Here is a 573-nt window from a genome sequence, read left to right as displayed (position 1 = left end):
TGTTCGTAAGCTTATTTTCCGGAGATTTTTCTCTTTCTTTCTGAGATGCCTTGTCACCTTGGTTGTTCATGTTGTTTAATGGACTGTTTCTGCACCTGGGCATTAATGGAAGTGTATTCTGTTGTTTTTCCAGAAAGAAGATTTATTATATAAATGTCTCTCTTTAGCCCACTGCAAAGAAGGTGCTTTTCTTTTGGCTTCCAGTAGGTGGCGTCTAAGCCTCTTGGATCCCTGCTTTATATAAAGCCTAAATGTCTTGTTTATTTTCTTGTAGATATTTAATCACACCCGCTACCCTCAGTTTCAGTCCCTGTCAGTATTAGCAACAGTTTCGGTAGCATTTGCTCAGATTCCCCTGGGGCTCCATGGTGATTGGTCTCGAAGGGTATGGGGTGATGATCCCTCTTGGTTGGGAGTTGGCGGCTGCAGCTCAGTCTCAGTTTTGCAACTGGGGCCAGTAAAAATCAACTGTTGATTCTCTGCAGTCCTGTCCCACTTCCCTGCTTTCTGCCCTGATGACTGGGCCCTGCTGCCAGCTGGTAGAAATTCAGGCACTTCCAGGCAGGCTGATCA

The sequence above is a fragment of the Pteropus alecto genome, unplaced genomic scaffold, assembly GCF_000325575.1.
Source record: "Pteropus alecto unplaced genomic scaffold, ASM32557v1 scaffold57, whole genome shotgun sequence".
In the NCBI taxonomy this organism is placed as follows: domain Eukaryota; kingdom Metazoa; phylum Chordata; class Mammalia; order Chiroptera; family Pteropodidae; genus Pteropus; species Pteropus alecto.
This window is presented reverse-complemented; position numbering follows the sequence as displayed.